The sequence below is a fragment of the Lissotriton vulgaris genome, chromosome 1_1, assembly GCF_964263255.1.
Source record: "Lissotriton vulgaris chromosome 1_1, aLisVul1.2, whole genome shotgun sequence".
NCBI classification, from domain to species: Eukaryota; Metazoa; Chordata; class Amphibia; order Caudata; family Salamandridae; genus Lissotriton; species Lissotriton vulgaris.
The window spans coordinates 931577705-931600599 of record NC_141685.1 but is presented as its reverse complement, the minus strand read 5'-3'; the positions used below and the strand labels follow the sequence as shown (position 1 = coordinate 931600599).

The 22895-nt window shown below is 39.9% G+C and overlaps 1 protein-coding gene across 1 annotated transcript in view; it reads right to left on the bottom strand.

The window, feature by feature from the left end:
• LOC147748200 (uncharacterized) overlaps nt 1-22895 on the bottom strand; it is a 236375-nt gene that overhangs the window by 30906 nt on the left and 182574 nt on the right. Inside the window, exon 3 of the mRNA XM_086936395.1 lies at nt 18525-18620. The gene's annotated coding sequence lies outside the window, so the exon portion shown is untranslated. The remainder of the gene's footprint in view (nt 1-18524; nt 18621-22895) is intronic.

The following is a 22895-nucleotide window of genomic DNA, read 5'->3' as shown; positions in this document are numbered from 1 at the left end:
CAGGTTCTGAGCTGGGATGGGGCAGTGAGATAAATAACGGTGATGGATCAAGCCCTGATCTTTGGACTGGGTAAGAGTGGTCTGCTCAATTCAGACACTCTGTTCATCACCACCCCCTTTTGTAAATCGATTTTGGCCACTATAGGTGTGGCAGGGTATACTCAGACATGAGTCCCTTTCTCACTGCTCCATCAGGATTCAAGCAAGCCGGGCCGAAGAGGCTGAAATGCCAGAAACCGGTCCCCGGTAGCTTGTCTCCTTTCTGGTAAAGAATTGGCTTGGTAGTTTAGTCTGCCCTGTTCCCATGATGCACTGGGCCAGGGACAGACTGATTTGCATATAGCCAGGTTCTGAGCTGGGATGGGGCCGTGAGATAAATAACGGTGATGGATCAAGCCCTGATCTTTGGACTGGGTAAGAGTGGTCTGCTCAATTCAGACACTCTGTTCATCACCACCCCCTTTTGTAAATTGAATACGTCCGCGGCACGCCTCACGTATGAGTGGCCCACGACCCACACCTCCTTTTTCGCAGCCGGTGATGTCTGACCGCTGGTCCCCAGGTGTCGGGTCGACTGCACAGTCCGCCCCGCCTCGTAAGCTTGCGCAACTGAAAACCAAACAAAAACAAGAAGCGTGAGTACATCATTACAGCTTCACAACATGTGCAACCGCACATACCTTTTATAACAGTTCGAGGACCAACGCCCCACACGTTTTACTTCATCCACACTCAGACCCCTGGCTGTAGCCTCAGTAGCAGCCCCTATCCGAAAGGAATGGGTCCCGAACTCGCCGGGGTTCAAGCCCGCGGCCGAAATCGACATCGCAAGCACCCGCTGGAACTGAAACCTCGTCAGTGGGGTGGCGTCAGCGTGTCTCAACAAAGTCCCCCCCCATGATGCCACCCTCTGTGCTAAATATTCCTCTACGCACACCACAGGGCACATGGAAGACCCGGGGATCCTCTGAATGATTATGCAGTCCCCATTTGCACCCTGATCGGTTTTGGACCTAACAAACGAGACTGTCATCGTCTCCCCCCTGACCTGAATGTGCTCCCGGGACAGTCCCCCCATCGTATCCTGCTTGTTCTTCGCCACCAATTCGCTTACTCGCATAGCCCCATGGAATGCTAGCGCAAATGCAGCTCGGAATAACACTGCTTCGTACTGGGATGAACACGTTGCCGGGAGTACGGACAATAACAGGGTCAACCTATCCAGACCTATCGGGTGCCTCACATCCACTCTGCGACCCTCAAGGCGTTGCCACCCACGTAGCGCTTTCTGCACCACAAAAGACGCTGTCGGGTCCTGGATCCCATGAGCCCTTGCCATAAAGGAAATGGCGGCCCGATGTCTCTGGGCCGTAGCTACTGATTTGCCTGCCTGATGTAAAGACAGCAGAAATCTTACGACAAGCTCTTCCTGTCCCCAAAGCTCCCCCCCAGCAGAACCCAAAAAGGACAAATAGGAACGGAACGCCCCTTCATATGCTTTCCTTGTCCTGGGTGCTAAACTCTCTCCCACGAGGTTTTGTAGTTCAGGGCACCGAGAGACCAGAGAGCTTCGGGAAAGGGTGCTGCCACCAGGTCCGCTGCGGGCAGAAAACCCCAGAAGGCCTGCATACGGAAACGAGAAAGCGCATCAGCCGCTTGGGTCAGTACCCCCGGGACATGTCTTGCCCTAAAGAGCACATTTAACTGCATACACAATAACACAATTTCTTTGAGCAGTCTCAGAATCCATTTGCAACGTGCTGTCTGACTATTGATACACTCAACCACAGTCATGTTATCAGACCAGAAAACCACAGAGTGATCACGAAAACCTTCCGGCCATGTTTTCAAGGCCACCAAAATAGGGAAGAGTTCAAGGAAAGCAATGTTACTCGTCAGGCCGCACTCGTGCCACCATGACGGCCATTTTTGAGCCGACCATTGTGTACCAAATATGGCGCCAAAACCTACACTCCCCGCGGAATCTGTCCAAAGCCCCAGCTCCTCGGAGGACACTGCCGGTTTGTTCCAGACAATCCGACCATTGAAATCCGCCAGAAATGCCAACCAAATGCGCATGTCCTGGCGAACCTCTGCCGCGAGCCTCGTGCGGTGATGTCCTTCCTTCAGGCCGACCATGGCTTGTGAAATCGAGCGGGAAAAGGGGCGCGCCATTGGCATTACTCTCAGGGCAAAATTCAACTGACCCACCACCTGTTGCAATTGATGCAGGTTTACTTTTGTCGCACGAATACATGTTTCAAGGGATGTCCTGAATTTTAACACTTTTTCCCTGGGTAATCTAAAACAACCTTCTTCCGAGTCGAGCTCGATCCCCAGAAACTCGAGCAAAGTTGAGGGACCCACAGTCTTACCTGGCGCCAATGGCACACCGAATTGTTTCATTAAGACACAAAATTCATGTAAAGCCTATCCACACTCAGGATCCCCGGCTGCCCCCAAAAACAGAAAGTCATCGAGATAATGCATAACATGCTGAAAACCCGTCTTCCTTGTGAATACCCATTGCAGAAAACAACGGAACTTTTCAAAATAGGCACAGGATATCGAGCACCCCATTGGCATACATCTATCCATGTAATAGCGACCCTGAAACATAAAACCAAGGAGACGCTGATCGTCTGGGTGCACCGGGAGCAACCGGAACGCTGACTCGATGTCTGATTTTGCCATCAGCGCCCCGGGCCCCAGGCGATTCAACATGGCAACGGCCTCATCGAAAGATGCGTACCGCACCGAACACACTTCCGGGTCTATCGCTTCATTAACGGAAAGACCACGTGGGGCTGACAAGTTATGTATCAGCCGAAACTCACCCGGGTCCTTCTTGGGGACCACCCCTAGAGGGGAACAAACAAAGTTAGCAACCAGTGGCAAATCAAATGGACCGGCGACACGACCTCGAGTCACCTCCTTCCCAATCTTTACCTGTACCACCGCCGTATGCTGCAAGACCGACAGTTGATTTTTACAATTTGCTACACCCTGAAAATCCCCCACTGGGATGCGAAAACCATATGAAAACCCGTCTCGCAACACCCCAGCGGAAGCATGATCCGGGTATTCGTTGAGCCAAGGAATCATTGCCATGGAATCAATCGGAGTAGGTAAAGGCGCCCCTCGGACTATTTCAGACCTGTTTGGCGCTTCCCCTACCACCGTTATCACCCGTTTTGGCTCTGCACATGGACTCAGGATGGGATGGCTGCCCACACCCCCCACATTCATGTCTGAACTTGCATGACCCCTGGGGCCTCGTACATTTTCCCCTGTTAAAATTCCAACAAATCCCCTTTTTACCTGCGTTGCCACTCGGCTTCGAGTGGTACTCGTTACCTGCACCCGTCCGAAAGGGTGTCCCAGAGGATTGGCGGGAAGATTCCCCCCCGTTACTCCCTGACAATGGCACTTTTAACATTCCTGAACTCTCCATTTTTTGCCATGAAACAGAGTCGAAACAATCCCAAGTTAGAACTGGGTCGTGCTCCTTAGCTTTTCTAAAAATATTGTCATAACAGAACCACTGATTGCCCCCGTACGATACGGAATACTCCATGATACGTGACTGATAAATAGGCAACTCGGTCAGCAACTCGGGCCTGCGCTCGCCCATGATGGAGGTAAAAATGCCCCACGCTCTGCCCAAAGTACTTATGTTCTCATCAACCTTAAAGGCGGCCATTTTTGCGCGCCAAACACCCGGATGCATGAGCTCCTTTTGGCTCTTAACATGCTCCATCTCGTAATGGTCGGTAAGCAAAGAAAAAATGTTCACATACTTATTCGCCCAAATCTTTTCCTTAATTTCCAATGGAACGTGCTGAGCCACCTTCTCCCTTCGTGAAGGTACAGACCCCTCCCCCGCAATCGGCAATGGCCGCTTACCTGAACCAGATGCTGCATTTGCCGCCGAACCTGGGCCTGATGCATTTTCCGCCGCCGGAACTGGCAGGGTAACAGAAGATGGTGCCTTCGCAGCCTCTCTAGATTCCCGCAGTTGTTTCATTACTGCCCGGGCATCTTCAGCCGTGGTGCCCTCACTATCTTTTCCCAACCACGCTGCTAATTGTGCCGCTAACTCGGGAGGCATATCTTCCCCGGTCACAGGGGTCGGGTGCCCCTCCTTCGGAACCGGGGTTGGCTCCTCGAGTGGGGTATCGGGGACCGGGGTTTCCCCCCCAAGTGCCCCTCTTTTGGACCTCTTGCCTCTCCCACCAGGGACCACTCCTGGCAAAGCTGGTCCGATGACTCGCTTCGGTCCTCCCTCCCCGTTCTTAGCCGCCATCTGCTTCTTTAAATCGGCTACCTCCTTTATGAGCATGCGGAGCATCTGATCGGTACCGACCCGCTTTCCGACCTTCTTGCCTGGCATTCTCAAAGAGATATCTGTAAGACAAAAAGAAAGATTACAACGCTCAAAATTGGCTCTTCGTTCCGTCTCGAGCTCACGTGCAGCGGGGAGGTGCAGCTTCAGAGCACAGGAACAAGAGGATGCTTTCTTGGCTTGTTGCTCCTTTTATCCGTCTTCAGGGCGGGCGTAAACCCGCCCCCGCCTGCCTCCGAGGGCGTGGCCAGCTGCGTCAGTGTCTAGGACAACCCACTCCAGGGCGGGAAAAGGCGCGCCCCGGCTACGCCGCTTCGGGCATACCAGCCGAGACTCGCCTCCCGCCCAAGATGGCTTCCCGGGGGGATCGTGGTACTCCACCATACGTTCGGGGGGACCGAATGGTCGCCCCTTTCCATGCACAGTGGTTGTGCAGATTAGTAGCAGGGTCGTAGTGTATAGTACACGTGTATATTGTTAGTGGTTGTACTGTAGAGTACAGTGTGGTTATGCAGTTTATAGAGTTGTAGTGCAGAGGTAGGAGTGGTGATGCAGAGTGGTATTGTAAAGTAGTAGTGCAAATTAGAGAGTTGTAGTGCACAGTGAATAGTGGTAATGCAGTGTAGTACTGCAGAGTGGTAGTGCACAGTGGTAATGCACAGTGGTTGTGCAGATTAGTAGCAGGGTCGTAGTGTATAGTACACGTGTATATTGTTAGTTGTTGTACTGCAGAGTACAGTCTGGTTATGCAGTTTATAGAGTTGTAGTGCAGAGGTAGGAGTGGTGATGCAGAGTGGTATTGTAAATTAGTAGTGCAAATTAGAGAGTTGTAGTGCACAGTGAATAGTGGTTATGCAGTGTAGTACTGCAGAGTGGTAGTGCACAGTGGTAATGCACAGTGGTTGTGCAGATTAGTAGCAGGGTGGTAGTGTATAGTAATAGTGTATATTGTTAGTGGTTGTACTGCAGAGTACAGTGTGGTTATGCAGTTTATAGAGTTGTAGTGCAGAGGTAGGAGTGGTGATGCAGAGTGGTATTGTAAAGTAGTAGTGCAAATTAGAGAGTTGTAGTGCACAGTGAATAGTGGTTATGCAGTGTAGTACTGCAGAGTGGTAGTGCACAGTGGTATTGCACAGTGGTTGTGCAGATTAGTAGCAGGGTCGTAGTGTAAAGTACACGTGTATATTGTTAGTTGTTGTACTGCAGAGTACAGTGTGGTTATGCAGTTTATAGAGTTGTAGTGCAGAGGTAGGAGTGGTGATGCAGAGTGGTATTGCAAATTAGAGAGTTGTAGTGCACAGTGAATAGTGGTTATGCAGTGTAGTACTGCAGAGTGGTAGTGCACAGTGGTAATGCACAGTGGTCGTGCAGATTAGTAGCAGGGTTGTAGTGTATAGTAATAGTGTATATTGTTAGTGGTTGTACTGCAGAGTACAGTGTGGTTATGCAGTTTATAGAGTTGTAGTGCAGAGGTAGGAGTGGTGATGCAGAGTGGTATTGTAAAGTAGTAGTGCAAATTAGAGAGTTGTAGTGCACAGTGAATAGTGGTAATGCAGTGTAGTACTGCAGAGTGGTAGTGCACAGTGGTAATGCACAGTGGTTGTGCAGATTAGTAGCAGGGTCGTAGTGTATAGTTCACGTGTATATTGTTAGTTGTTGTACTGCAGAGTACAGTGTGGTTATGCAGTTTATAGAGTTGTAGTGCAGAGGTAGGAGTGGTGATGCAGAGTGGTATTGTAAATTAGTAGTGCAAATTAGAGAGTTGTAGTGCACAGTGAATAGTGGTTATGCAGTGTAGTACTGCAGAGTGGTAGTGCACAGTGGTAATGCACAGTGGTTGTGCAGATTAGTAGCAGGGTGGTAGTGTATAGTAATAGTGTATATTGTTAGTGGTTGTACTGCAGAGTACAGTGTGGTTATGCAGTTTATAGAGTTGTAGTGCAGAGGTAGGAGTGGTGATGCAGAGTGGTATTGTAAATTAGTAGTGCAAATTAGAGAGTTGTAGTGCACAGTGAATAGTGGTTATGCAGTGTAGTACTGCAGAGTGGTAGTGCACAGTAGTAATGCACAGTGGTTGTGCAGATTAGTAGCAGAGTGGTAGTGTATAGTAATAGTGTATATTGTTAGTGCATTGCAATAGTTGTAGTTTAGAGTGGTTGTGCAGAGCGCATAGTGGTAGTGCAGACTGCAAAGTGGTTGTGCAGAGAGTAGTGTCGTACTGCAGTGCAGCATAAAGGCTATAATAGTAAAGGATATCTTATGTAAATTATTATAGGTAGTATAAAGCACATTGTTGTGAAATCAGCTGCTTCATTACTAATCTTGCATTTAACATGCATGTAAATTTATATCAATGTATTACAATACAGTGTATGTCTAGCATTAGTTGTAGAGTTAATGCAGCGTTTTAAGGAGTATAGTAGTAGGTAGTGCAATTAGTTAAGCTGACAATATATCTTTAATGTGTAGGGTAGTAAGCACTAGAATGTATGGTAGCAGGTGATGCACCGTATATTGTTTAGAACAGACAATTGGAATTAGCAGCATATGTTTGCATCAGTGCAGTATATATAGAAGAAGTACAGCATTTAATGGGTAAGCAGTTAATAATGCAAGAACTTATTAGCAAGAGTTGGAAAGTATTGATAGTGAAACACAAATAGTGAGCAGTGCATTGTTTGCTGCTTACTAAAAGTTTTTTAGCCTACTACTTAATGTGCAGCTTTAAAAGCTGCAAGCATATTAATATAATGTAATTAAATGAAATAATTTAAGATTGTCTAGGATAACTTTATAAGAAATATATAGTAAGTAAATACTTTGTACGGTAGTGTAGAGTGGAGAGTTATAGTGCAGTGTGCAAATTAGTACTGCTGAGCGCACATTGATACTGCATAGTGTAGAGAGTTACTGCAGAGCACAAAGTGGTAATATAGACTGTAGTATTGTAATGTAGTGTGCAGTGTGTGAGTTCAGAGTGCCAATTGATATTGCACATTGCAGAGTGGTAGTGTAATAATACAGTGTAGTAGTGCAAATTAGTAATGCAGAATAGCAGTGCAGATTGGAGAGTGTTAGTGTACAATGCAAAGTGGTAGTGCAGATGTTAATTAGTACTGTGGAGTGCAGGCTAATACTGCAGATTGCATAGTGTTAGTGTAGAGTGCATAGTATTCATGTAGAGTGCATAGTGGTAATGCAAGGTGCAGGTTGTGAGTGTAAAGTGTAAATTGATAGTGCAGTGTGCAGAGTAGTATTGTAAAGTTTAGAGAAAAATGCAGTGTCGTTGTGCAAAGTAGTAATGCAGTGTGTTAGTGGGAAGCGTAGAGTGGTAGTGCATAGTGCACTGTTGTTGTGCATAGTGCATGGTAACTGTGCAGAGTAGTAGTGCAGGGTAGTAGTGCTAATGGTTGTGCATAATTAGAGTGGTAATGCACAGTAATTGTGCAGATTGGTAATGCAGCGTGGTAGTGCAGAGTGGTAGTACAGAGTGGTGAAAGAGTAGTAGTGGAGAGTGGTAGTGCAGTGTGGTAGTGCAGTGTGGTAGTGCATAGTGGTAGTGCAGAGTGGTAGTGCAGAGTGGTAGTGCAGAGTGGTACTGCAGAGTGGTAGTACAGAGTGATAATGCAGAGTGGTAGTGCAGATTGGTAGTGCAGTGTGGTAGTACAGAGTCGTTATGCAGGATATTAGTGCAGAGTGCAGAGTTGTAATGCAAAATGTAGAGTAGTAATGCAGAATGTAGACTAGTAATGCAGAGTGCAAAGTAGTAATATAGAGTGCAAGTAGTAATGTAGAGTAGTAGTGTATCATGCAATGTGGCATTGCAGATGTAGAGTGGTAGCGCAGAATGCAGCATGGTAATGCAGTATGCATAGTAGTAGTGCAGAGTGCAGGGTGGTACTGTAGAGATGTATTGCAGATTGCAATGTACTTGTGCAGAGTGTATAGTTGTAGTGCAGTGCAGAATAGTAGACTCTTATAGTAACACCATATATGTTTGACTTACTAGTGAAGGTAGTATAAATGAAGTAATTAAAAGCATGGTAAATAAATGTGTTTAGGGGTGCCCAGCAAAGTAATATTATGTATTTAAAAGTAGGTCATAAGCGATGGTGTATAAGTATAGTGCTCTTGCAAAATCTAACACTAAAAAGCAATTAGCATTGCAATTTTGTTAGATAACAAGCACGTGAGACTGCTTAACTAAAGCACCAATAAAATCGGATATAAGTGTTAAATGTATTTAGTAATATTGTTGCTAAGGTTAGTTTCTAAAGTAATAAAGAAGAAGAGTTATTAGATATGATTTATTATGTAGTATTTCAACATCTCAGCTAGCTACACAATGCTAGCATATTCTCCAACCGAGTTTTTGAAAGTTAACATACTGGACAAAAAAGCAACTCATTAAGTAAAACATTACATATACAGTATTTATTATTATATATGTTAAACTTGTTGCAATATAAAAGGTGTTGTTTCAAAGAGTATAGGTATGTATTTGCTTTAGAGTATTTAAAATTTTGTTTCAGAGTAGCTTAAGCACATTGATGTTAAATTAGCCTGTCCATTAGAGACTGCATATAATATGTATGTGAATTTTATATTATTTTATTAAAATACAACGCACAGCATCAGTTGTATAGTTAATGCAGAGTCCTAAGGGTAGTTTATTAGATAGTGCATAAAGTTATGGTGGCAAAACATATTTAATGTGTGGGGCAGTAGGCAGTAGAATGTGTGGTAGCAAGCAATTATTTGCTTATTGTGTAAAAATAGACAATTTAAATAAGCAGCATTTTGCAGCAGTGCAGAATTAAATTAAGAAGCGCAGCATTTAATAGGTTAGCAATACAAGGTGCAAGAATTATTTAGCAAAAGTTGGAAGGTATTGAGTGTGAAACATATAGTGAGCAGTGCATTGTTTGATGCTTAATAAAAACCACCTGTTCTTTGAGAAATGTGTATTAATAAAAGCTGCAAACATAACTACAGTGTGTATTTGGAGAAAATAGTTATAGCTGTGTAGGAGATGTTTAATAAAAAATATATCATAGCTAAAATTTTGTATTTTATAATGAAACTGTGCTTGTTGTTATACGTTAGTTAAACAAGGTGTCATGTGACACTTATAAAACAGTATGCAGATATGGTGCTTAGAAAGCATTGTATTGTATCATTGTGACATGTAACATAACCCTTGGTAACAAGGAAGAAACACATTAACATATCATACCTGTTAGTCCTGTTATTTACAACCTTGTTTTTAAGTTACATCAACAGAGACATCTACTAGGATAGCCTTTAAGAATAGCAACTTTTAACCATAAATGAAACTGTGCTTGTTGTTATACATTAACCAAACAAAGCAGTTACATCAACAGAGAAATTTACCAGGATAGCCTTTAAGAATAGCAACTTTTAACCATAAATGAAACTGTGCTTGTTGTTATACATTAGCCAAACAAGGCATTATGTGACAGTTATAAAACAGTATGCAGATATGGTACTAAAAAGCGTTCTTTTATGTACCATTGTGACTTGTAACATAACCTTTGCTAACAAATAGTAACACATTAACATATTATACCTGTTAGTCCCTGCTATTTACAACCTTGTTTTTTAAGTAACATTAACAGAGATATCTACCAGAATAGCCTTTAAGAATAGCAACTTTTAACCATAAATGAAACTGTGCTTGTTGCTATACATAAGCCAAACTTGGCAGTAACATCAACAGAGTAATCTACCAGGATAGCCTGTTCTTGTTGTTATACATAAGCCAAATTTGGCAGTAACATCAACAGAGTAATCTACCAGGATAGCCTTTAAGAATAGCAACTTAACCATAAATGAAACTGTGCTTGTTGTTATACATTAGCCAAACAAGGCATCATGTGACACTTATAAAACAGTATGCAGATATGATGCTCGAAAAGCGTTCTTTTATGTACCATTGTGACATGTAACATAACCCTTGCTAACAAAGAAGAAACACATTTATATATCACTTGTTAGTCCATGCTATTTACAACCTTGTTTTTTAAGTTACATCAACAGAGAAATTTACCAGGATAGCCTTTAAGAGTAGCCGCTTTTAACCAATCTACATTTGGATTTTGTAGTCTTTTTTTTAAATCATGCTGTAATAACATATGTTAATACACGTTGTTATAATCATATTAAATAAAGGTGCCTATATTTTTTCAACATAAAGTATTTTGCAAATATGCAATGTAACATTATGTAACTAACCAAAAGTAGTAATTTGAATCTATAATCAATTGTAAGGTGGCTTTAATATAGTACAATATACTAAGCACCAGCAAGACATATATTAGTAAGCAATTATGTTTTTGTATAAATGTCATTTTTTGCAAACTAGTCCATACATAGTAAAAACATACAAGTAAGCCTTATAAGATGCTTTAAGTTTTCTTAATAAACAGGAGAGCAATCAGGAAGCATGTACTTAGAAAAGGAACATTAAATTGCTTATCAATATTGGTACTGCAGAATACAAATTAAGAGAGTCAGTGCTAGTGCAGAGTGCAGGTTAGTAGTGCAGTGTATAGATTGGTAATATAGAGTGGTAATTTGTATTGACAAGTGCAATGTGCATAGTGGTGGTAAATAGTTATAATGTAGGGTGTCAGTGTAGAGTGGCAGTGCAGAGTGGCAGTGCAGAGTGGCAGCGCATAGTGGCAGTGCAGAGTGGCAGTGCAGAGTGACAGTGTAGAGTGACAGTGTAGAGTGGCAGTGCAGAGTGGCAGTGCAAGGTGGCAGTGCAGAGTGGCAGTGCAGAGTGGTAATGCAGAGTGGTTATTTAGAGTGGCAATGCAGAGTAGTTATAAGGAGTGGTAATGCAGAGTGTAATGCAGTGTGGCAGTGCAGAATGATAGTGCATACTGGAGAGTTGTAGTGTAGAGTTGTAGTGCAGAGTGAAGAGTGGTAGTGCAGAGTGGAGAGTGTTAGTGCATGTGGGGAGTGGTAATGCAGAGTTGAGAGTGTGTGTAGAGTGTGGAGTTGTAGTGTGAAGTGGCAGTGGTGGTGCAGAGTGGTAGTGCAGAGCGCATAGTGGAAATGCAGAGTGCAGATTGGGAATGCAGAGTGCAAATTAATGATGTGTAGTGTAGATTATTATTTCAGAGTGCATGGTGGTAATGCAGGGCACAGTGTGGTAATGCAGAGCGCAGATTGAGGATGCAAAGTGCAAATTGATTATGTAGTGTGCAAAGTGGTAATGCAGAGTATGAAGTAATAATGAAGAGTAGTAATGCAAAGTTGTAGTGCAAGGTGGTATTGTAGAGTGAGAATGCAGACAGGTAAGTGGTGTTGCAGAGTGTAGAGTGGTAATGCAGAGTAGAGAATGGTATTGTAGAGTTGTAGTGCAGAGTGAAAGTGGTAATGTAGATTGGAGAGTGGTAATGCAGTATTGTACTTTATAATGCTGGTTTGTAGTGCAGAGTGCAGAGTAATAGTGCATACTAAAGAGTTGTAGTTAAGAGTTTAATGTGGTAGTGCAAAGTGCATTTTAGTAGTGCAGAGTGTTGGTAGTACTGCAGTGTGCTGTTTGGTAGTGCAGAGTAGTGTATAGACTGGTTGTGCAGGGTGGTACTGCAGAGTGGTAGTGCAAAATTGTAGTACAGGGTGGTAATGCACAGTGGTCGCGCAGATTTGTAGTGCAGGGTAGTAATTGAGAGTGGTACTGCAGAGTAGTAGTGTAGAGTAGTATTGCAGAGTGCATAGTGATAATGCAGAGTGTAGAGTGGTAATGCAAAGTGCAGAATGAAAGTGCAGGATGCAGATTAGTAATGCAGAGTACAAAGTAGTAGTGTAAAGTTGTAGCACAGTGTCAAAATGGTAATGCAGAGTAAAGGGTGGTAATGTAAAGTTTAGAGTGGGGATGAGTAGTGCAGAGTTCAGAGTAGTAGTGCACATTGCTTAATATATATTGTCATTTACAATGTCACTATCTTTTATTAAAAGTGAACCTGAACTTTACTCCATCAAATGCTGTGTTAACATTTTCCTATGTACTGACTATAATGTTATTATGTGTTTGTAATGTGCATACTATGCATAATATCTTCCCTGTCAACATTAGTTGTTGTAGTAATTTTGTGTTTTATGCAATAATAATATGCTTTCCTTTTTTTATTATTTTTTAGCCAATGATGCTGTTATCTAATGTATCTAAAATTAGCATTTGTTTTGTATACACCTCGTTGTTATTATTTTATAATGTAATTATTTTAAATTAGCAGTTTATGTAATGTAGTTGTAACAGTTGATTGCCGTACTTTGTTTGGTAATGTCCCACCTGGGGTGTTTTATACGTGGTAACTTTTGTAATGCCCGTATGTTGTGCTAGTGCTTGTACCCGAGGCTTTCTTTAGATGCATTGCAAGTATTTATCGAAAGGAAACAGTTTGATAGTAAGTTATTTTGTATTGTAAATTCATATATTTTATATGTATGTATTGCGTAAAATAAATGCAATATTAAAATTAATTTTTTTTAATGTTGGCCAGCGCTCGATATTATGCTATGGTTGATTTTAGTACCGTGTTCAGCAGCCAATCACATTTGTTGATTTGCATCACGTGATGCAACGTCACGTGATGCAACGTGCTAATTGACGTAAGTTACGTAAAATCTTTTGTACGTGTGCCGCGGCTTGTGAAGGAGTCGGACTGTTCCCGATGTTATTCGTAATCGTAAGTAATATGTGTTTTTTTATGTTACTAGTGTTTTAAATGCATGCATGAGAATACTATATAATAATTGAATGTTAATGCGCTTTTAAATTTTTACTTTAATTATTTTTGCTTTTGTCGAATTTGAGGGCGAAACACGTAAATAAGATGTTTTCAGCATCGCATGTGTTAATTTAGTTCAAATAAAATGCGTGCTAAAAAATATTGAGTATGGTGTATTATTACTAATGAGTTATACAGTGGTTACTATTTCATTTAAGGGTTTCTTGTGTATATATAGCATTGTAATTTACTTTATATTTAAAATTAAACGCAAATGAATGTTTTCTCCACTATATTGTGAATAGCAAAGTTTGTTGTAAAAATAGGAGCATATGGCAATGCTTGCTTACATACTATCAGTTATTTTTCTTCAGATGCATTATTTTACACGCATATAAAGATGCATTAGTTATAATTGCTGTCTGTCAGAAAATGCTTTTAAATAATTACGTGTAAATTGGTTTCCTATCAATTAACGCCCGACCTGCGGTGTTTAATACTATTTTATTTGTGTGTAATGCTTTCACATTGTGTTAATATATCTGACTTAGGTTCAGTCTAAGCTGCATATAATATTTACAGAGTAGAAGAATTTAGTTTAAAGGACATTAGTCGGTATATTATAAGTATTAAATTAGTTATCATTGCTCTACGTGTTATTTATGTGCATATGGTCAACATGCCAAGTCCAACATTTGTTTGGTGTGTATTATATGACGGTGCAAACCAGAATATTTCTGATACAGAAACGTTGTTTTCTCTGTGCAAAATGCGAGTTATTTACATGTTTCCGTATAGTATGGCAGTTTTGGGATTATTGCAAACTGTTCCGACCTGCGGTGTTTAACTATTTTATTTTTAAGTAATTCTTTTACATTGCGTTAGTATATTTAACCAAGTCTTTCTCTAATCTGCATTATAATAATTGCAAAGGAAAAGAATTTAGTTTAAAGGCTCTAGTAAGTATATTACAAGTATTAAATTAGCCATTATTACTCTACGTGTTATTAATGCACATATGGTTAACATGCTAAGTTTAATATTTGTTTGGTGTGTATTACAAGAGAGTGCAAACCAGAATATTAGTGATACAGAAACGTACTGTGCTATGTGCGAATTGCGAGTATTTTACATGTTTGTAGAGTATGGCAGTTTTAAGATTATTGCAAACTGTTCCGTTTAGCGGTATTTAACTATTTTATTTGTGTGTGATGCTTTTAAATTGTGTTACTATATCTAACCCAGGCTCTCTCTAGACTGCATAATAGTAATTACAGAAAAGAACAATTTAGTATAGAGGACTGGAGTCTGTATATTACTAGTAATAAATTAGCTATCATTGCTCTACGTGTTTTTAATGCGCATTTGGTTAACATGCTAAATCCAACATTATGTTTGCTGTGTATTACAAGAGGGTGCAAATTAGATATTACTTATAAGCAACGTTCTTTGCTCTGTGCGTAATGCGAGTGTTTTACATGTTTCCTTATATTATGGCAGTTTTGAGATTATTGCAAAGTGTTCCGACCTTCGGTGTTTAATACTATTTTATCTGTGTGTAATGCTTTTACATTGTGTTACTATATCTAATGTAGGCTCCCTCTAGACTGCATTATAATAAATACAGAGAAGTAGAATATAGTTTAAAGGACTGAAGTCGATATATTAGAAGTTTTGATTAGCTATCATTGCTCTGTGAACAATGCGGATATGGTTAACATGCTAAGGCTAACATTGGTCTTTGGTGTATTACAAGAGGATGCAAACTAGAATATTACTGATACAGGAACGTACTCTGTGCGTAATGCGAGTGATTTACAAGTTTACGTATGGTATGGCAGTTTTGGGATTATTGCAAACTGTTTATATGTGAATAATGGGTATAATTTGTGTACGATGTTCCTTTAAATAAATGCTACGTAAATCTTTTATTGTTAAGGTATTTTGTATATAAAATATATACGCATGTCTAAGCACGTAACATCAAATTATCAATGGCGTTTTTTATCATTGCGTGGCGCTACGTTTTTAAAAGCCTTGCATGTATTTAGTGACGTATTTTCTATTAGCCAATTACTTTTTGGACGTAATGCAGCGTGCAGTTTGACGTACAGTACGCTAAGTCTATACTGCGATTTCTACTCTTTGCCGAGGATTTCAATTGTTCGCGATGTGAATATTAATAGTAAGTAATATATTTTTTTACTTACGTTAGTATTTAAATGAATGCATGGAGTTGATATGTACGTAAGCGTTGTTCAAATGCTAATAATCGGTATTATTTGTCTACGATGTTCCGTTAAATATATGCTACGTGAATGTTATATTTAAGGTATATTTTAAAAAACAAATACGCATGTGTCTTTACACGTTACATTATATTAACAATGATGATTTTTATCGTACCGTGGCGTTACGTATTTAAAAGCCTCGCTTGTATCGAACTAACGTATTTTCTAACAGCCAATCACTTTTGCCGTATTGTATCACATGATGCCACATGAGGATCGACGTATAGTACGTTAAGTCTTTACTGCTATTTCCGGACTTTGTTGAAGATTTCAACTGTTCGTAATGTTAATATTAATAGTAAGTAATATATATTTTTGGTTTATATCGCTATTTAAATGGATGCATGAGGTAACTGTACATTAAATAGTAATATGTAAGTGTTGTTCCAATGTAATGTTTTTTCGCGCATATTTAGATGCATGCATACGTAACTGCTTTTTAAGTCTTAATAAAATGCTTTTTAGATAATTATAAAAGCAATTACTTTTTAAATCCCGAATAAATTTTAGCAGCATGTGAAGTACAATTTACTTCACATGCTGCTACATCTCTAAAACTTTCTCCATGCCGTGCACCCAAAAAAGCAAAAGGCCACAATGTTCGATATATCTTGACGAGCAAAGAATTGAGAGTACAGACACTTTTTGTTACCTGGGTGTTGTTTTTGAGAGGAAAGGAGCCTGGAAACATGCAGTATCTGCTAGGAGGCTTGCCTTTACCCGTGCTATTGGGGCCCTGAGAACTTTTGCAGCTAAAATCGGGGGCAAACCAACTGCTGAGATGATACAGATCTACCAAGCCAAGTGTGTAGCGACAGTCACCTATGGAGCAGGCCTATGGGGCTTTGAAGATGTGTCCTCACTCCAAATTTGTGAGAATCTTTTTATTCGATACTTATTAGGTGTGAGTAAATCTACTTCAACCTTTATTACTCACATTGAGACTGGCCTCAAATACCTTAGCGACACCATAAAGCTATCACCGTGTTTGCTTTGGCACAAAATCTGGACCACTATGGAATGCCAATTTAATAGAGAACTCATCACGGATTGTATGAACTTGGATGCTGCATCCAAAATCAAATGGCTGCGACACGTCCGGTTGATGTTCTCGAAGATTGGACATCCTGAATACTATGACGACCCAGAGTCCTTAGAACATTTGTCTAGGTCAGCTCTCAAAAAACTTTTAATCACACACCTGGAAGGCGTTAGATGGGACACTGAGAAACTCAAAAATACTACCCTGAGTTACCAAATAATCACCCCCGTCGAAGGTTTGCAATTGTATCTCAGGACTGAAACTGCACCTTATCCCCGTATGCTTCTTACCAGGCTGCGTTTAGGAACTTTCTTCCGTATGGTCACTCTTCCAAAACAAAATGATTGGATTTCGCCGAACCTAATTTGCCCATGCGATGATCATTCATCACAAAGTAACATTCATATTATGTTCTTCTGCAATCTGTACTCTGCCCCAAGGAAATTGTACCTCTTACCTCTTCTTAAACACTGGGGCATAAGAACATGTAAAACCGCTTATTTGAAGTTACTCCTGTTAGATGAGGTGTATGTCATCTTTGTCGTTTCCCGCTTTTTAATGTCAGTGATGAAATACAGAAATTCTATGCTGTAAGCCTTACATGTTTAAATTTTATTAGACGCTTTAACATGAGGCCGATTGCCGTAACTTCATCATCGACTTTTTTACATATGGAAAACTGTTTTATAGATTCTTATAAATGTTTCGATGGGGAAAACTTTTTAAATTTGTGGTATAAAATGTACTTGTATGCTTTTATGATTTTATCAGACAAATCGAATAAAGCTAAATTTGAATTTGAATTTAAAAATGGCATTAGGTAAATTGCTTCGAACAACTAAGCATGCCGTAAAGTTTTGAACGATGCAATGCTTGTAAATTGCATTTCGTAAAGTGACTTGCATGTACATTGCCATGCGTTTCAAATATTAATAAATAGCGACCTGCATTTGTTTTACTTTATATACTAAAGCCTATCGAAATATTAGCTGTTGCGCTATCAAGTTTGCTGTTAATAATGTAATCTGTATTTAGTATACCAACAAATCCACTGGTGCTGCTATGTTTTTAAAGCGTATGTCACATTACGTAAAGTGACTTTTACACGAACGCGCAAATAAATGTTTTCGAAATAGCAATGCTTGCAATTATATCAGACGTTTATTTATATATTCCATGAAGCATTTTGTACATATAGCTACTTTATGTATGCTTCCAAAATATCTTATGTATAAAGTTACATAAAAATAGACATGCATAGCACTGTACTATATATATGGAAGCTTGTTCAAAGATTGCCTGCTGGGCGATTTCTACATTTTTAAAGTATTATTAATCGCAGATATATTAGCTGTTGTGTCATCAGGTTTGGTATTAAAATTGTAATCTGTATTTAGTGTAACCAACAGATTAACTGGTGCTGCTATGTCTTTAAAGCGTATTTTAGATTACGAAAAGTGCCTTCTACACAAACGCGCGAAGAAATGTTTTTAAAATAGCAATGCATCTTTATTTATATTTACTTGATGCTGTTTTACTGATTGCTACTTTATGTATGCTTGCAAAATATATGATGAACTTACGTAGAACTAAACATGCATAGTACTGTATTATATATAGCAAAGCTTGGTGAAAGATTGAGTACTGGGCGATTTTAACTTTCCTTAAGTATTATTAATCGCAACGTGATTGTAAATAACGTATTGAGTACTTGGCAATTTTTACTTTTCTTAAGTATTATTAATCGCAACGTGATTGTAAATAACGGTTTAACAGGTACTGTTATGTTAAGTATCGTACTGAGTTTTGGGAATGCGTATGCGAACATTAATAAAGATTCTATGTCTTGCTAATTTTGAATAGTGCCAATGTAAATGTTGCATATGCGAATTGAAAGGAATATGCTAAGACGCGCCGTTTCATCTTGTTATTTTGCCCGCGTACATATATAATATTACATACTGGTTATATACTACTTAGCAAAATACTGCCAAACATAATACTTGCCCATTGTATATAACTTTTTAATAACTTTAATTTACCTTCAAAAGTAAAAATTATTTTTAAAGTGCGTAACCACTTACGTTTTATGGTGTCCAAATTTGTTGCGTTTCTTCAAAAAATACGCTTGTATTTCCTGGAGTAGTAAACGCTTTAGCCAAGTACTCCAAGTAATATTGCTGTAAGAAAAACGTTGCAAATAATTATAATCACGTACATATAAGAAATTATAGCTTTAAATAGCATTTTAAAGTAGGACGGGCATAGTAATTACTAAGCACATTAATTAAAATATGGTTTCGTTGTTTAAGTAATTCTAATGTAATAATCTAATATGTACGCTATTCCTAAATTATTTAAAGTCATATTATTATTGCTTTCTTTACCAAAAAGTCGTTTAAGACAAAAGAAGCTTACCTTTTTAAAAGCAATCTGAAAATAATTCCAAATGTTTGCAAATGCATAGGCGAAGTATAGGAATAATCACAGAGCAAATACCAAAGAACGTTCGATTACGCCGAGTAACAATGTCTGTACCAACTCTTTCGGCTTTCAGTTTAAGTAGGATGTTCTTATCTGATAAGAGTCTCCAAGGGCAATAAAATGCAAAGGGTGGATGAAAAAAAAATGCATAGGGTTAGTGAGAAAATGGGTAAGTGTGAGAAAGGCTGTCTGCTAATTGTTAATGGGAACGAAAAGGGCAAAGGCGAACGTTAAAGTTGTTGCAGTTTCGTTTCTTCAAATGGAAGTATATTTTAGGAAATCAAAGTTAGTTTCTTTTTTATTAAAAGTATACATTTATTCGCTATCAGTATATTATTAAATATGCTCTGTTCGTAAACAATATGCAAACAGCAATAAAATATAACATGTAAATACATCGTATATCTATAGTCCTATTTGCATTTAATATGTGCAGTGAAATAGCTGTTCATTGATTAAAAGTCTGCACGTGTTCACATTTCTTACGTCTAGATAGTCACACACACGTTCCTTTTTATAACATTAATAATATACTTGCATTGTGTATGTAATACCTGTTATTGCTCATTATTTAATACATTATATGCCCTGTATGTGTGATTACATTGCTGTTTTGTGATTTTGTATAATTAATGTGACATTATGAACTAATAAATATAATGCTACATATTGGGAGGTACTAAAGTTAATTAAGGAACTTTGAAAAGGTACAGGATTGATGTCTTCCAAGTGTTAATGCAGAGTGGTAGTGCACAATAGTAGTGTGGTAGTGCAAAGTGGTAGTGTACAAGTAGTGATGTAGTGTAGAGTGGTAGCGCAGAGTGGTAGCGCAGAGTGGTAGTGAGAATAAGTAGCTTTAGGAAGTAGGGGACCCCTATATATGAGAACCACTAGTTATACATAGGGAAAGAATATCTAGTTTGAAAAAGGTCTATAACTAGTATACATAACATATAAACAAATAGTGATATTAGAACCCACTATATATAAATGATCATGAACCACTTTGTTGTACTTTTATTCAAAATTTATTATATTTGTTTGATTTTATAAAGAGTATATACTTTTTGTTTAAAAATTGAATTTTTTTGTATAGAAAGTAACTGATCAACAATAATTTATCATTGAAGGTGCAAAACATACATATGACAAGACATAAAATTAAACATAAGGAAGATGAATGAACATGATGTAGGCAAAGCGGTAGATACACACTACGCGCGTTTCGACTCGTTAGCCTTCATCGGGTGACCCGTCTTTGACTCTATAATTAAGACACAAAGAATATTCATATAAACATACAGTACATAAAATGATATAAATGTATATAGTGGGCACATCTATTTAAATTGGTGATATTTAAATTTTCTTTATTTAATGAACATGCATATATATTTCTTATCTATATTATTTACAATTAAAATTTTATATTTTAGTGTACATGTCCTAACATTTCACAGTCTCAAAAATAAGCCACATCAGATAGGTTGAACATTACATGTCATAGAGGTCATGCGTTCTTATCTTAAATATAGTCTGATATTTCTGTTCTGTTAAGTGGTTCATGATCATTTATATATAGTGGGTTCTAATATCACTATTTGTTTATATGTTATGTATACTAGTTATAGACCTTTTTCAAGCGCAGAGTGGTAGCGCAGAGTGGTAGCGCAGAGCGGTAGCACAGAGTGGCAGCGTAGATTGAAACTGCAAATGCAGATTGGAATTGCACAATGCAAATTTTTAATATACATGGAAAATAGTAATGCAGAGTGGTAATGCACAATAGTAGTGTGGTAGTGCAGAGTGGTAGTGCAGAGTAGTAGTGAACAATAGTAGAGTGGTAGCGCAGAGCGGTAGCGCAGAGTGGTAGCGCAGATTGGTAGCGCAGAGTGGCAGCGCAGAGTGGCAGCACAGAGTGGCAAACAGAGTGGCAAACAGAGTGGTAGCACAGAGTGGTAGCCAAAGTGAGAGTGCAGAATGCAGATTGAAATTGCACAATGCAAATTTGTAGAAAACATGTAAAATAGTAATGCAGGGTGGTAATGCACAATAGTATTGTGGTAGTGCAGAGTGGTAGTGCAGAGTAGTAGTGAACAATAGTAGAGTGGTAGCGCAGAGTGGTAGCGCAGAGTGGTAGCGCAGAGTGGTAGCGCAGATTGGTAGCGCAGAGTGGTAGCGCAGAGTGGTAGCACAGAGTGGCAGCGCAGATTGAAAGTGCAAATGCAGATTGGAATTGCACAATGCAAATTTGTAATATACATGTAAAATAGTAATGCAGAGTAGTAATGCACAATAGTAGTGTGGTAGTGCAGAGTGGTAGTGCAGAGTAGTAGTGAACAATAGTACAGTGGTAGCGCAGAGTGGTAGCGCAGATTGGTAGCGCAGATTGGTAGCGCAGAGTGGTAGCGCAGAGTGGCAGCGCAGAGTGGCAGCGCAGAGTGGCAAACAGAGTGGTAGCACAGAGTGGTAGCCAAAGTGAGAGTGCAGAATGCAGATTGAAATTGCACAATGCAAATTTGTAGAAAACATGTAAAATAGTAATGCAGAGTGGTAATGCACAATAGTATTGCGGTAGTGCAGAGTGATAGTGCAGAGTAGTAGTGAACAATAGTAGAGTGGTAGCGCAGAGTGGTAGCACAGAGTGATAGCGTAGAGATGTAGCGCAGAGTGGTACCAGAGATGTAGTGCACAGTGGTAGCAGAGTGGTAGCGCAGAGTGGTAGCGCAGAGTGGTAGCGCAGATTGGCAGTGCAGAGTGGTAGCGCAGAGTGGTAGCGCAGATTGAGAGTGCAGAATGCAGACTGTAATTGCACAATGCAAATTTGTAGAAAACATGTAAAATAGTAATGCAGAGTGGTAATGCAGAATAGTATTGTGGTAGTGCAGAGTAGTAGTGAACAATAGTAGAGTGGTAGTGCAGAGTGGTAGTGCAGAGTGGTAGTGCAGATTGGTAGTGCAGAGTGGTAGTGCAGAGTGGTAGTGCAGAGTGGTAGGGCAGAGTGGTAGGGTAGAGTGGTAGTGCAGAGTGGTAGGGCAGAGTGGTAGGGCAGAGTGGTAGCGCAGAGTTAAGAGTGGTAGCTGAGTTGTAGTGGAAAGTGGAGAGTGGTAGCGGAGAGTTGTAGTGGAAAGTGGAGAGTGGTAGCGGAGAGTTGTAGTACAAAATAGAGAGTGGTAGCGAAGAGTTGTAGTGCAAAATAGAGAGTGGTAGCGGAGAGTTGTAGTGCAAAATAGAGAGTGGTAGTGGAGAGTTGTAGTGCAGAGTGCAGAGTTGTTGTATAGAGTGTTAGGGCAGAGTGCAGAGTTGTAATGCAGAGTGTTAGTGCAGAGTGCAGAGTTGTTGTGCAGAGTGTTAATGCAGAGTGCAGAGTTGTAGTGCACAGTGGTAATGCATAGTGGTACTGCAAAGTAATAGTGCAGAGTGCAGATTAAGAATTTAATGGTAGTGCAGAGTACAAATTGTGACAGTTAGTGATAGTACAAAGTGTAGATTAGTATTACACAGTGCAGATTGATACTACAGTGTGTAGATTGGTAGTTCAAATTGTAGATTAATAGTGCATGGTGCAGATTGGTAGTGCAGCATACATAGTAATCTGCAGAGAGTAGAGTGTTGTGCAGAGTTGTAGTGCAAAGTGGTATTCCAAAGTGGTAATGCAGAGTTGTAGTCAAGTGTTAGCTTTGCATATATGCGACACCTTAGTTGTCCTACTAGAATGCAATGCATAGTTGCACTTGGTAATGCATAGTGCAAATTGCACAATGGTAGTGCAGAGTTGTAATGCAGACTAGTAATGCAGACTGGTAGTGCAGACTGGTAGTGCAGACTGGTAGTGCAGACTGGTAGTGCAGACGAATAATGCAAGCTGGTTGTGCAGAGTAGTAGTGCAGAATGGTAGTGCAGAGTAGTAGTGCAGAATGCATAGTGCTAATGCAGAATGCAGAGTGTTACTGCAAAGTAGTAGCACAGAG